Genomic DNA, 13,402 nt, shown 5'->3' on the forward strand with positions numbered 1-13,402 from the left:
TGCAATTATCTTGAGACACTAAAAACTATAAGTTCAAAGCCTAATCAAACTAGTTTATGTTATCGAGCCATTTGTCCATGTTTCATCGCGTTTTTATCTTCGAGTGAAAGTTATAATTCTCAAACGTTAGCATTTGTTTGATCCCCTTTGTGTTTTTATTGTGTGCGTGCGTTTTGAAAGCTGGGAATTGGGAGACTAGTGATGTGTGAGTTCAAACCTCCGGGAACTCAAAAAGATTCATTCATCTTTTGGATGGTGTGCATGGAATGGAAATTGAGACTTGCGTTGCTATGGAGAACGCAAATCGTTTGACTTGGGCGGGTTGCCGCGAGGTGTGAGACAGTTTCATGTTTTTAATAACTTGTGATGAAATAGCCGTGGTGTGAGCTAACAGCTTCAATATAAAAAAAAACATTTACTGTGTGATATTGATTAGGGGCCGTTCAGATACCACGTGGACAGAAAAATTAGATTTTTTACCCCCTCCTCCCCCTTCGTGGACAAGCGTGGACATTTGGCTAACCCCTACCCCCCTCCCCGGATGTCCACGTGGACACATTTGAAAAAGTTTTTATTTTAAATACCTTTAATTTGACAGTTAGAAAACTCCACTTTTTGCCTTTTGTTATAGAAATGGCTGATTTTGTAAAACCGAATAAATATTTCCTGATTTAGAAAAAAATTAAAATTTTTAAATTTCATAATTATCATATTTATCACTTGCTTTCAAGTAGCTACTTATTGTTTAAATTTAAACTGGAAAGGTATGCCATTTTAAGATTTTGATTTAAACATCATAATATTTATTCACCTTTAGAAAATATTTTGAAAGTAAGTAGTCCACTAGACCGCCGCAAGCTGTATTGAAAATTTCAAATTCTCAAATATTTACACCATAACTTTTTTTGATTGTTTTTGTTTTGTTTTTGTTTTTGCTGCCAGAAATAGCAATAAAAATTTTGGAAGCGATCTATCCAGTCCTGAAATATTGTATATAATATAATATTGTATATAAAATAATATTGTATGGAAATTTGTATGGGAAATCAAAATTTGTCATTCAAAAATCGCCAGAGCTGTACTGAAAGTTCCAAAAAATATAACTTTGAATGAAATTTTTACTTGATTCTTACAGTACAATTCATGTGAACAAACCACAAACCTAACTTTTACCCCAGGAAAGATATTCGATGTTATACACAATTTATGTTTTCAAAGTTTTTTTTTTAATTTTTGCGTTTTAGACTGCTTATTTGAAAGCTGTAAAACTGTAGGATGAGAATAAAAAATCTCAAAAAACTGCTTTGCATAGCCAAGAAATTTATTGATTTGTATAACATTAGAAAAAACATTTCATGAAATTATTAAAAGCTCTAGAAAGCAAAGTCTTTCAATGGATACAGATTTTTTATTTTGAAATGGTTATAACTTTTTTCATGAAATTCTTAGCTGCTTGTCATGTTAGCAAAAAATGAAGCTTAAGAATAATCAAAACCAAAAATCAAAGACCGTTTTTGTTTCAAGCTTATTTGAATTTTCTGGATGATTCAATGTACAAAAATTTCTTCTTCCATACAAATTTCCATACAAAATTGAAACGCGTTGCGCTAACTCAGGAATCAACCAAATCATCTCAAATTATACCCTGATGCTTGGTGGCCCAAAAGGTATCGAAAAAACATATGGGAGCATAGTCATTTTTTGCAGCGGTCTAATGTCCACGTGGACATGACCCAAACCCCTACCCCCCCTCTCCGTGGACAAGCGTGGACATTTCCATACCCCCCTCCCCCCCCTAAGTTGTCCACGTGGTATGTGAACGGCCCCTTAGTATTAGGAATGCAGCTGTCACTTCGATCCCCTTCCTTTTCCCATTATCCAATATACAACGAGCACCATACCTTCAAAACTTTAAAACATAGGCTATCCTTCCAATAAAATAAAATGTGTGCAAGTTGAGGTGTCTCCAAAAGTCGGATACAGAGAGTGGAGAACTAAACTACTAATCTGGTTTTCAATTAATTCCACTATTGCCACACTACTCTGGATGTTGAATAGCATGGTGAAGTTCAATGAATAATTACAGAATCCGACCAATGAAATAAGTAAAACTTGAACATTGTATATTTGTTATTTGCACATTAGAACTATTGATGGATTTTTTTTCTGATTTATATCGTTTCATTGCAATCAAAGTATCGACTTATTCATCTTTATAACTATCTAAACACATAAGTCTTCTTCTCGATCATCAACATTATATTTCAGTAGTTTGAGTATTACTTTTTCTTTGATAATATTCTACCATTTTCTCAATGAAACTAAACAGCAGAAATATCAACAATTCATTAAGTTCTCTGATGTTGTTTTTCCATGTGATATTTTATTCATTGGAACTGCATAAGAATTATAGAAGCCTCAGCTTGGGCCTCACTTAAAATTAATCAAAAACTACTAAAGATTATAATTTAATCAGGTAAGCTAATTTGATTCATAGGTATATAATTTCTATTACTGGTTTCAAGTTACAGATAATCAACCTTGTAGATTCTGAATTAACCGTTCAATAAGTTTATTTCATTTTTTAAAAACTTATGTATTTTTATTTCAATGAAAAGTTTTCTTTTAGACTCATGAAAAGCTGAGAGGCAACGAAACAAATGCTGATGGAAACGATAATATGATAAAATTGAGCAGGATCATAATGTATTTTTTTGTGTATTTTGTGGCTATGTCAAATTGTTTTCTCAATGTTTTTTAATCGCTAGTATTTATAATTCTAGATTCACTTAATGTTAGCGAATTATGAAAATGGAAACGGATACAGTTTTTTTTTCATCCGCTCGCTTTCTTTTAGATTCAATCGAAGTTATCGTGTACTTTAGTTTTCTTTTATTAACTGTCCTGTAGAATTTGAAAAAAAAAATAAATTGGACTCTGAACTTAGCTTTCTTGTAATAATCGAAGTATTCATTCTATTAAACGAAGAAACTAACAGCCATTTGAGATTTCTGAGAGATAATATGTAGAAAGAAATATACAAAATCAAACTTCAGGGTACTATAAACAGGCAGTTTGGTCAAGTAGAAAAGAAGGATAGCAGTTATATTTTATTTTATATTACCTTATCTATAAAATTGATCACGTCTTTCAAGACTTATTAACTTGCAGAATTTTGTTATGTCAAGGGTCATATCATACTTACTGTTTTTTATGTTAGTGGTTCTATTTTCACTTCATTTTTATTTCCTATGTATATTGATCATATTATATTTGGATGTTTAATATTGTTTATATTTCAGGTTGACTACATTATATATTTTATTTATTTTATTATATTATCTATATGCTTATTTCATTATAATTATATATTTTTAAGAGGGAATGCATCTGGGGATAACCCAAGAAAATTATTGCAAGCGGAGTGGAGTGCCAACCATTGTAGGTTTTTGTGGGTTGGATGCCTTCCCTCGACGAACCATCGGCCGTGGAAGCCCTAGGAGTTAATTCGAAGGCCAAGCCACACAGACATAGGCTAGACCTTGCTACCGATGGGGGAACCATACATACATACATACATACATACAATCACAGACTTGTCAAATTTTTCAAATGGTTTTGGATAATTTATAAAATATCCTTTAGGCTTTAGGCTAACTTTAGGCTAACAACCTACTGCTCCTGATACCTTGTATTGTTACAGAAACTGAGAGAAGAAATAACCGAATTTGAACTTTGGCAACGACTTTTAGCATGAAAACACGGACTAGAATTGGAACTAGGAATGTTTTGACCCTTGCCCAGCCAGGTAAGCTGGCTCAACTTGCTAGAGAAGCTAGCCGCCTCAAGCTAGAGATATTGGGACTGAGCGAAGTCCGTTGGCCTAACACTGGAGAACACAAGACACAGTCCGGGCAAGTACTGCTTTACTCTGGCATACGAGGAGAACACGCTACTCGCGAACGAGGAGTTGGTTTCCTATTAAGCCCGCAGGCCCATGCGGCCCTCATAAGATGGGAACCGATAAACGAAAGAATAATCGTAGCCAGATTCAGAACACGGGTTAGAAACCTTACAATGGTCCAGTGTTATGCGCCAACTGACGTTGCCGATTTGCAGGAGAAAGAGCAGTTTTACAGTCAATTGAACAGCGTGGTTGAGAGAATTCCGAAGGGTGACATTCAAATCCACTTAGGCAACTTCAACGCAAAAATTGGCTCCGATAATCAGGACTTTGAGCGCATCATGGGGCGCCATGGCTTAGGACAGATGAGCGAAAACGGAGAGCTGTTTGTAGAATTTTGTGGCAACAACAACATGGTGATCGGTGGATCGCTCTTCCCCCATCAACCAGCACATAAGGTCACTTGGGTATCTCGAGATGGCCGAACAGAAAATCAAATTGACCACATCTGCATCAGCCGGAAATGGAGAAGGAGCCTTCTTGATTTCCGCAACAAACGAAGCGCAGACATTGCATCTGACCATCACCTCGTCCTTGGCGAGATACGATTAAGAGTTGCGCGTGTCCAACGGCGCGAGGAGAAAGTCGGGTGTCGATACGACGTCCGCCGGTTGGAGAATCCAGAGGTGAAAAGGGCATACGTTGAACAGCTAGAATCCCGAGCCTCAGAGCTGCCGACAGATGGAACAGTCGAAGAACAGTGGTGTGGAATCAAGAATGCCTTTATCACGACGAGCCATGGTACTCTCGGTAAAGTTTGTGGAAGACGAAGTGAATGGATGTCGGATGAAACCTGGAGGATGATCGATGATCGGAGAAAGGCGAAAGTCGGAATTGAGCAGGCATGTACCGGGTCAGCCAAAGCAGCCGCCCGCTTACGATATGCGGAGCTGGAAAAGGCAGTTAAACGAGCTTGTAGACGAGACAAGAGAGCCTGGACAAACTCCCTAGCCGAAGAGGGAGAAAGAGCCGCCGCCATTGGAGATATCCGATTATTATATGATATTTCTCGCCGTCTTAGTGGTGCAAGGACTAATGCAAGAATGCCGCTGAAAGACCGAGCAGGTCAGCTGCTGACAGATCGAACAGATCAGCTCAAGCGCTGGACTGAGCATTTTGAACAACTTTTCCGAGTTACAAATAGCAATGGCCAACAGAACCCGCAGCTCGAGGCGCCCACAGTGATTCGCATTAATGGCGTCAACTCGGAAGCGCCCTCGCTGGCTGAAATAGAAGCGGCAATCAAGGACATGAAATCCAACAAAGCGCCTGGAATCGATTGCATTCCTGCTGAAATGCTCAAAGCCGACCCTGCTTTGTCAGCACAAATGTTGCACCGTCTTTTCGCTGACATTTGGGATACTGCAACATTCCCGGCCGATTGGATGCAGAGTATCCTCGTTAAGGTCCCGAAGAAAGGAGACCTAACAGAGTGCGGTAACTGGCGTGGCATAACTTTGATCTGTACAACCCTCAAAGTACTCTGCAAAGTGATCCTGAATAGGATCCAGGAGAAAATCGACGCTACACTCCGACGGCAACAAGCTGGATTCCGATTCGGACGATCATGTGTGGACCACATCACAACGCTACGAATAATACTGGAACAAATCAACGAATTCCAGGACTCTCTTCTGCTGGTGTTCGTTGATTTCGAAAAAGCATTTGACCGACTGAACCACGAAAACATCTGGGCTGCTCTTAGACGACGATGGGTCCCAGAGAAACTAGTCCATCTCATCGAAGCACAGTACGAGGCATTTTCGTGCAAGGTCTTGCACGACGGTGTCTTGTCCGAACCAATCCCGGTAACTGCTGGAGTGAGACAAGGATGTATTTTGTCACCGCTGCTTTTTCTCATCGTAATGGATGAGATCTTGACTGGATCGATTGACTATAGACCAAACCGAGGATTGCCGTGGAATCCTTCAGCGATTGAGCAACTGAACGACCTTGACCTGGCAGACGATATTGTTTTGCTCGCCCAAACACAACAAGACATGCAGAGCAAACTCGACGACCTCACCGAAAGCTCCAAAGCAGCAGGTCTCAAAATCAATGTCGGAAAGACCAAGTCGATGGAAATCAACACAGAAAATTGTTCCAATTTCATGGTAGCTGGACAACAGGTTGAGACAGAGGAGTGCTTCCAGTATCTTGGTAGCCAGATTACGCCTGATGGTGGTACCAAGAAGGACATCGAAACCCGGATCAGAAAAGCCCGATTTGCGTTTGCGAGTCTCCGAAACATCTGGCGGTCACGCCAGATCTCTCTACGAACTAAGATCCGAATCTTCAACTCAAACGTCAAATCCGTATTGCTGTACGGGTTTGAAACTTGGTGCACTTATTCGGTGACGACGCGAAAACTGCAAGTTTTTGTGAATCGCTGCCTGCGGAACATCATCCGCGCTTGGTGGCCTGGCAACTGGATCTCAAACGTTGAACTTCATCGCCGGTGTCATCAAAAGGCGCGAGAAATCGAGATTCGGGAACGTAAGTGGAGATGGATTGGGCACACGCTGCGAAGAGATGAAAACGAGATTTGCAGAGAGGCGCTTGATTGGAATCCAGATGGGCATCGAAGAAGAGGCAGGCCCAAAAGCTCGTGGCGGCGAAGCCTAGCCGCTGAAATCCGCACAGTTGACGAGAACCTTGGCTGGCAGCAAGTGAAGACGCTGGCTCCGGATCACCAGCAGTGGAGATCTTTTATCTCAGCCCTATGCGTCGGTCAATCGGCGCCGGACCCTTAGGTAGGGTAGGTAGGTAATTGAGGGCTTTTGAGTGAGTTGATGTCTTTTTCGACCAAAACACCCCATTGTCTCGATACCACTGTAGTACCTTTTTGCTGTAGCGGCAGTTTGCCAAATCTGGCCTAAACTTTACTGGTCCTTTGTGAGATCTAATGTACGGAAGACTACGTTTTCTCAGGCACTCCTCCTTGTACATTTTGGACTTCATGGTTTTGTTTGTTACAAAAACCGGAGTTTTTTGTCCGCATTTGAAAACACCTGGCCAGATCGAACACTTTCTTGCACACTTATCGGATAAAACGAATTTGAACTTGCTGGCGCACCGTTCGTCATTGAATTCCTTGGCTATGTCATAGCCCGAGTGCTATGGGTTTGCCTTGATCGTTCTCAATATCTTCAAATGCAGTTTCCGATCCTTAGTTCCACTTTAACGCTTAGTATGAACCTGCCGATCGGTAGTATGCATCTCACGGAAACTTTTCAAATTGACCGTGTGCAGCGATTTGACCATTTTCAAAGAATTCGCGATTTTTGAACCTGACCACGTCGGGTTTTTGACGTGGGTGTCCAAAAATAATTTTCTTCTTCGAGAAACTTTTTTGAAACAAAACGAATCGTTATGAAATTTTTAGCACGGATATAAGAAACATTCCAAAACAAAGTACTGTCAAAACTAACATTCCAGATCCGACCACTAGGAGCGTTGAAGTATATCAAACAGAGCGTCCAAATTTAAGGATTTAAGGATTTAATCATCAATAACTTAGTCCGCCGCATATAAATTGAGTTTCAAATAGGATAAACTTGGGTTTGAAAAAAAAATTTAGACTAGTGCAATTAATAAATATTATTTTGAGTGCGGCCCGCCGGATAGATTTGAAATTAAAACTGGTCCGCTGGATCAAAAGGTTGCCCACCCCTGCTTTGAAGGGTATACCGAAACGAAAGTTTTTCGTCGCTGTTAAAAGTTTGCGGCATCACAGTTCTCGGCTCTCGACAGCAAATGTTTAATGAGCTGCGATTGCTTTGGAAGGGCGGCTGCAACGGAATATTTGTGAGTGAATCTGCGCTCGTGGGTGTATGTTGGTGTGTAATTTGAATGCCCTTTGCCTCTGCTACTATTTGTAGCCTAGCTACTAGCTGCTTTCCGTCATCCAATTTTGCAGCTTCGTCGAAAATCGCATTGCCTACCAGGCTCCATTCTTGCCACCGGATATGCCTTTCTGGAAGTGCAAATGAGCTTGCCGACCGGAATTTGCTTTTGGTGATGGGAAAAGTTTAACAGTGAGTAACACAATACTGTTCTGTTCGGGTTTTGTTGAAGTTTTGTTCCGTTGTATAGCAAGAATCAGTTATTGTTTGCTAAAAATTAAACAGGAAACATTAGAAAATGTCTTAAAATGCAAGGGATTTTTTAGTTTTTCTATTGGAAGAGTGAAGGATGTTTAAAAAGAATAGAAATATGTTTAAAAAAAGAGGCAAAAAACTTAGCTTCTACTTTCTACTTCAGTTTGTCCGATAAAATTGGATCCCGAAGCGTATTATCCCCACCAATTACGAGTTAATGAGTTGGAAAATTATTTCACACATAGCCGTTAATTGAAAACTCCTTTCCGATAATCTCGAAATCAGCTTTGACCCGGTCGGTCGTTTTCGAGAACAATTACCGAATGCTAGAGAAACCCTCGGAACTTACCTGAAGCGATGCCAAGATTTTTTTCCCATTCCCATTCTCCTTTCCCAGCTAAAAATGGTGTTCGATTAATATTCATGACCGGTCGTTCTACCTCTCGCCAAAAGTTTGCTCTCTAATCGCAGCACCATCAGGACGGATAATTTCACTTTTCCCCCAAACTTCTCGACGCTTTAGATTCCTTGCTTGGGGTAGTTCTTAGGTTGGCAGAATAAGCCTCAAGCAACTATAGCTTATTTCCAATTAATTTGGACAAGCACAGCTACACCAAATCGAGCCCCGCAGCATCTCGTAAGGAACGGTGTTAAAAGTTAACACACCCAACCAAAGGCTGACGTTCTCTAATATACCCATAGTCGTCTCGTCGAACCTTGAAGTCATGTTTCGCAAATTCTGGAAGCTAATCCGACAGGCAACCAAAGTAGAGTCACGGCTGTGTAGGAGTATTTAGTATGAGTGATCTACCCCTTGGCGTAGCTATTACCACACCAATAGTCATTATCGTAACAATTGATGACTTACAACAACACAAGAACGAAGAACATCATTACCGGGGCCGGTTGTTGGCTTTCAGTTTGGGTCCCGTATATGCAAGGGCCGCCCTTCATTTCCGCTGTTTGATTCCGTTTATCACGTCTTATTTGCAATAAGCTGTTGTGATCAAAATAATGAAAACGACTCTCACATTTTTGCTATTGGAAGAATTTGATGAAGATTATTTATGAAGTTTGAGATCGATCAAAAATTTACTCATCAAAATAAAATTTTCAACATAATGTTATTTTTTTTAACCCTTCATTTCGTAACTAGTTTTTTCTTAAAAATAATTTGTCTCAAATGAAAAACTAATGTGTCTATTCAGGAAAAAATGTTCATTAACTTTCTTCTGCAGATGGCAAACTACATGTTCTTCATTCAAGGGTTACCTCATTTCCCATTCCCAACCAGATTATATGCCTTACACAGCGTTCCAAAAATATTCTTAACTTTGAAGTCATTATCCACTTACTAAGACACTTCTGTTACATCCATTTTGTTTAACGTGTTCGTGTTCTGCCAGTTGGTCAATTTTTGCGAATTTTATTTAAAAGTTTAAGCCGCAGCCTGTGGCGTAGAGGATAGCCCTCAAGTCTTCTAACCCAGCGGGCATGAGATCGAAACCTGGTCACGGCATACATAGTACACTTCCTAGAGTTGGTGGATTTAGTATTTGTAAGATGCTAGCCCTCCCAAAATCCTTCCATAGCTCATGCTATTCCATGTAGCAAAGTACGACTTTGAAATTTACCTGCCGGAACACCAACAAATCCACCCCTGAAGAAGTCACAGGAGTCAAGTTTTATTCACGAGCACATCTGCATCGCTGGCTTCAACAGTCGATGACAGTCTTCAGACTAATCCAACTGCTACAAATTGTTTATAAATAAATAATAAAAAAAATATATCCTCGAATGGTATACGCCTAGAGTTTAGGAAAAAGGAATCTCTTCGAGGAAACATCAAGTTTCATCGAGTTCCTGTTTGTGTTTGTGTTCGTATAAGTTGACGAAATCTTTCAATTTTTGCTTTGGATACAACGTGTCGGTTAATGGTACACCTCATATACCCTAAACACATTCAAATCCACTAGAGCTTCTGACCTTAATTCAACCCAGAACTCCATAGTGTAAGGTCATATCCACGTTAGTGTGATCCATGAACGAAGCCTCCACCAGAAAATACTCATTTATAACCACTTCGTTTGTCGGTTAAAAGCTTTCATTAATGACCCATGTTTCGTTTTCTCCTCGTAATGACCCCAGATTTGATCATCGACCCTTCGTGGGCCTATCAACTGACGTTTATCCTGGACTCTCGCATGTCAGATCTACGGGCAACTTTTACCCTAGGCATGACGATCACTTAACTCTATGAGTTGTAATAAAGGGTTTTTTACACTTTCAAGGGGGTCTTACCGGCTATTCTCTTTTCTCGGGGGCTCCTACGCTTGATTTGGGGTTTGCTGTTGGCCTGGAAGCATTCGAGACGGTCAGTATTGGTAGCTGGGAACCGGAATACCTCTTAGGTCACTGAGGCATTTTTTTTTAGTGATTCTTAGGTGTTATTTTCCCAAATCTCACTGGGCCACAAGATTTGCCCTCGGACACTACACGTGCTCTCACTAGCCACAGAAATCCCGGGTCGAGACTTTTGGTATTCGAGAAACTTCGACCAAACCGTGCTTTGCGACGACGGGTTAAAAGGTTTTACCGTTATTGGCGAATTCCGGAGTTGTCACGGCACGTTTTTGATTCCCGAGCCTGTCGGACCTTGCACTAATTCACGGACTAACGCGTCCTGTCTCTTCGGTGGTCGGCAGGTAAGGGATCTGAGCCACGGTTTTCTCTCCTCTTGCCGGGGTTTTCTTTTGTGTTGAGAGTTCGCAAACTCCATTCGAGACGCAAACTCAGAGATGTTGTGTAGTGCGCTTTCCCACACAGCTGTTCCCAAGCGTGGTTTACTGCCCCTTTTTGAACCCAACAACATGATTTTTTTTATGTTACAGAGTATCCCCCAACAGTGAAATACTTCTTCCTAAATCATTCACTGTAAAATGTTAAATCTTACTCTTAGCAGTGGAGTTACTCTTCAATAGATACGGCGCACTACGAGAGTAACTTTTATCATTCAACTCAGAACCTTTACAACCGTAAAGTCATTAAAAATCCCGTATGCTTTGTACTGCAGAGTCCATTTTTTCGCAAAGCTATCATAAGCCAAGTAAGCTTTTCGCTAGTTGCGTGCCAAGTACTTGGGCACACATCCTTTGTACTACGTTATCGGCGGTCGGACACTAGAACATTACGTATTCAGGAGTCAGTGTAACCGAAAGTTAGGCAGTAATCACCCGGATGCATTTTCTCAGATTTGAGCTTTCATCTCCAATACTCTCAAGGCAAAAAAGCTTAAATTTGGTTTAAAAAAGCTTAAAAACGAGATTCACTAACACTTAGCAAATAGATGTTGGTCACACGATACACAGAGAAATCGTGTAATGTTTCCTACTCCTGACAGTAATATAGCAGTCCAATTCACCGTATTTACTTCCTATTCAATTTCCAAAGTTCCAAAGTAACGCGGCTTCCCTAGCAAATGATGTTGGGCGTGTACTTATTTCTATAGCACCAAACAACCTTCTCTGGCGGACCGAGATGTGCATGGCCCTTGTCACAACAAAAGATACATCTGATGATGTGATCCGTTATCTCCTAATTAGTATTTACTGTGTTTGTGTCAAGCGGCTTGACTCAATTCACTCTACCGCTCTAATTGAAGAGATCACGCTTTACAATCCACTCTTTTTGTTGCATCGGATCCCCGTGAAATCGCTCTTATGCATGCATTCTCATCCTGCCTTTTGAAGATGTCTAGGCTGCCGAACACTACATGCAGCTATTCAATTCCTAATTTGGCCTCAATAAAGCAAACAAAGAGTTATGTTGAGAGATGAACCACTAACAATTTGTTGTACGTTACGTTACACAATACCAAGCTAGACCTCCAATGTCTTTACATTCTCGTTGGCGAAAGCAGCCCTTTGATGGGTCATGTCGAACAACTCGGCGATACGCTGCAGCAGAAGGGGGTCCTGGCGAGTGTGACCTGGTCTATTTTGCGGTACGGAGCGGCAGCCTGGAAGGCAGCCTTGAGCAGGCAGTGTAATCTGCAAAAGCTCTGCAGTGTGCAGCGGCTGATGAACCTGCGAGTAATCAGCGCATACCGAACAGTGTCCTCGGTAGCTGCTGATGTTGCTGCGGAGGTCATGCCTTTTTCGGTCTTGTTAGAGGAAGATATCTCCTGCTACGAGCACAGGCACGTGCGCTATGTGCGGAAACATGCAAGAGAGGCCTCGATGTCCAACTGGCAGAACCAGTGGGCCAGCTCGGAACGTGGCCGGTGGACCCATCGTTTGATCTCTAACGTCGGATTCTTGATGGATCGGAAACATGGAGAGGTGGATTTCTGCATGACACTGTTCTTGACTGGTCACGGATGCTTCATGCAGTACCACCATCGGTTTGGACACGTGGTCCTGCTATTATGCGCAACCTGAGGTGACACAGTATAGACACCAGAGCACGTAGTGTTCAACTGTCCGAGGTTCGAAGGGGTATGCGCTAACATGCTTACTGCCTGCGGACCAGACACGATCGTGCGGAGGATGGTGAGGATGCCAATACTTGACCCGTGGTCAGCGATGGGTTCACCCGGATCATGTCTGCCCTGAAGAGGAGTTGGAACCAGCACCAGTTCGCAACCGGTGAAGGGTGATTCCATTGTCGGGGAGCGTCTGAGTAGTGTGCGTCCAAACCTGGCATTAAAGCATACAAAGATAAGACTCTACCTTCTGCGTATGCCGAGCTGTTAGGTACTTCGCTAACGTTGTGTATTTAGGATACCTCCACCGCCACGGAGTATCTGAGTAGAACGCGCTGCTCACGACGGAAATCGAACTAGTAGTAGGAAGAGAATTTATGCCGCGAAATACTCTCGGGTAGAGTGACTTCACGTCGTCGGCGGGTTCAGCTTTCGATGCAGGTGCGGATGGGAATTATGACCAGAAGCCCCAGGTGGACTTTATGGCGTAGGGGTACATAGTATCTAAAGTCAACCAATTGCCCCCATGGACTTAGAGTAACATACTGAGGGTACATGGTGGCTCGCCGTGCCTTGCGATACAATCCGTAAAAGGATTTACCACCTGGGTGATCAACTAGTAAAAAAAACAGTGGAATACTGCGTAGTGAAGGTAATGGGTGCACCTCGAACGGGTGCATGATTTCCGTACCGCCGGGGAATTTCTTAGTAGTGCCCCTTCCTACGGGTTAAACTGCGGGGATAACACATAAGACCTCGGAGGAAGGGGGTAAACCACTGTCAGAGGATACCCACGATTAGAGATGTTCTAGATACCGAGCGAGCTTCTCGAGTCAGCGTAGGATATCGTCACTG

Source organism: Uranotaenia lowii, chromosome 3 (genome assembly GCF_029784155.1).
Source record: "Uranotaenia lowii strain MFRU-FL chromosome 3, ASM2978415v1, whole genome shotgun sequence".
NCBI classification, from domain to species: domain Eukaryota; kingdom Metazoa; phylum Arthropoda; class Insecta; order Diptera; family Culicidae; genus Uranotaenia; species Uranotaenia lowii.